Source organism: Lolium perenne, chromosome 1 (genome assembly GCF_019359855.2).
Source record: "Lolium perenne isolate Kyuss_39 chromosome 1, Kyuss_2.0, whole genome shotgun sequence".
Lineage (NCBI taxonomy): Eukaryota > Viridiplantae > Streptophyta > Magnoliopsida > Poales > Poaceae > Lolium > Lolium perenne.
In genome coordinates this window covers 66,384,687-66,387,146 of record NC_067244.2, presented here as the reverse complement: position 1 = coordinate 66,387,146, position 2,460 = coordinate 66,384,687, and the positions used below count along the sequence as shown (strand labels likewise).

General features: G+C 41.0%; 1 non-coding gene across 1 annotated transcript; it reads left to right on the top strand.

Annotated features, from left to right (window-relative positions):
• Positions 1-1,963: 1,963 nt before the first annotated feature.
• Positions 1,964-2,044, top strand: TRNAL-AAG (transfer RNA leucine (anticodon AAG)). Its single transcript has one exon. It is a non-coding gene; the product is annotated as a tRNA-Leu (tRNA).
• The last annotated feature ends 416 nt before the right edge of the window (positions 2,045-2,460 follow it).

Here is a 2,460-nt window from a genome sequence, read left to right as displayed (position 1 = left end):
CCTTTGTGGCGTTGGTGTGCATCGAGCAACCACACCTCAAGGTGAGCCTCTTGTGGCGTTCGGGAGCACTAAGCAACCGCACCTCTCCACCGGAGATTAACACTCACAAGAGTGTGAACTCCGGGATAAATCATCGTCTCCCGCGTGCCTCGGTTATCTCTATACCCGAGCTCTTTACTTATGCACTTTACCTTGTGATAGCCATCGTGCTTGAAGTTATATATATCTTGCTATCACATACTTGCTTGTATTGCTTAGCATAATTTGTTGGTGCACATAGATGAACTCTTGCTTAGAATAAGTTGTTGGTGCACATAGGTGAACCATAGTATATAGGCTTTGGGCTTGACAAAGTAAACGCTAGTTTTATTCCGCATTTGTTAAGCCCATCTCGTAAAAGTTTTAAATCGCCTTTTAACCCCCCCCCCCCCCCCCCTCTAGGCGACATCCATGTCCTTTCACTCACCGCTCGGCCATCTTAGTCCCGGTATCCTCCTTTGACCGCTCCATGGGTGCCTACTCCTCTTCCTCTCCTCTACATATAATACAGGTGACGATGCCTCATCCTCCTCTCCTCCCACGTGCATCTCACCCCATCTTTTTTGGTTGTTCTCATGCACGTGTCATGCTCCTGAGAAGCCACTGTCCCCTCTTGATGATACTCCCTCTCGTCTATGTGTTCTTTCGCCCCTAGACCTGACGGTGCCCTCGGATGTTTGATTATCATATGATAATCTTTCTACCAGGCTACAACTAGCCCTTCACTTCCTTAGTTAAAAGATATTCATGTTACTAGAAAAATATTGTAGCAATAAAAGAAATTTTGCACATATTGCAAAACAAATGTTTCCAGATAAATGAGCAAGGTTTAAAATACATGTGCGGTTGCTAAGAAAAAATACATAAAGGGAAGGAGTTAAGCCATGGTTACAAAGATTTCCAAAGAGGCTTAGTGTTATGGATCCGTTGTGGGATTCTGGGCAATGAAAAATTGCCAGAAAGAAGGGATTTTGGAGAAAATATGTAACCATTAAGAGGTCATTAACCAAGACAGAGTATTGAATTCGGAAAAGTGGGATGTTAATAATTCGGGATGAAATGTGGCATGTTGGCGGTGGTCAGGGATAAAGACCACAAGAGGAAAGGGCAATTTTGTCGTGCTAGAATACGTAAACATTCTGTCAATATGGGCACATATAGGAGTGTTGGTAATTCCTAAAAAGTGCATTTATTTGTTTTTTTTTCTTATGCAAACTATTTGTCTCACGTACGACTATAATAGTGCATTTTATTTATTGGATGTGTTTGAATGACTGGTGGCCAAGATGATTGTAGTTATTTATTATATTTATTTGCGTTTGTTTCGCATATATTATAAAATAATAGTGGTGGGAGATTGAAGTCATCCCAAGTCCAAACTTTATAAGTAGGAAAGAAATATTCATATATCTAATAAGGTTCATGTATTTACCACAAGAAAAAACATAAGTAGACTAAAGATAGTAACAACGAAATAAATTACTAACTAGCAAAGAAATCTAAAACAAAAGTATAAAGTAAATAAATAGAAAATTAGAAAATGATAACAAGAGGAAAAAAGAATGGAAAACGCTAAATGTAGAAGACGAAACATGGTTTTTGGGCCGAGCCAACAGTTTGGTGGTTCAGACGGAGTGTAGCCCACTAGTATGATCTGTAAATGTCGAGTAGCCCATTATTAAAGGCGGTCAGAAAAAATAGTGCTCGGCCTGTTATTTCGGGCCCATAAGATGTGTGCTTGAAAAACTGTATTGAAAATTGTGTAATGTCCTACATACATTAATTTTGGTATACTGGAACCTCGTCCCAAATCTGGCTATAAGCGACTGTGACTTGCATAAGTAACGTCCGGCAGAAGTGTAGAGATGGTAGAATATATGTAAGCAACGCTTATATAACAAATTGTGAAATAAATAACACAACAGATCAGATGGCCGAGTTGGTCTAAGGCGCCAGATTAAGGTTCTGGTCCGAAAGGGCGTGGGTTCAAATCCCACTCTGGTCAAATTCTTTTTTTTCATTTTCTATTTATTTTTTTCCTCCGTACAAATGGTTTTGGCACTGATTTCTTTCCCCGCTCCGGCGGTGTTCACAGCGTCATGGCTCAGAGATACCTCTTCGTAAAACCATTTCGTTTAAGTGAGCTAGTGATGAGCGGAACTGCGTTGATGCGGGCTGCGTAACTGGATTTGTTGTTCAAAGTCAGGTTCAGTATTCCATCACATGGTGCGTCAGGCTACTTGGCACTTTACCTTTCACAGTTCCCATGCGCTGTCGAAGATTGGAAGCTCTTGGCCTATAACTACGTACGATGGATGCAGTTTGAACATGTGAAGCTGTGGACACCATAGCGCATATCGGAAAGCTAGGCTCAATGTCAGCCTGTCCAAGTGTTGGTCTGCTGTAATTGTACCTGTGCAT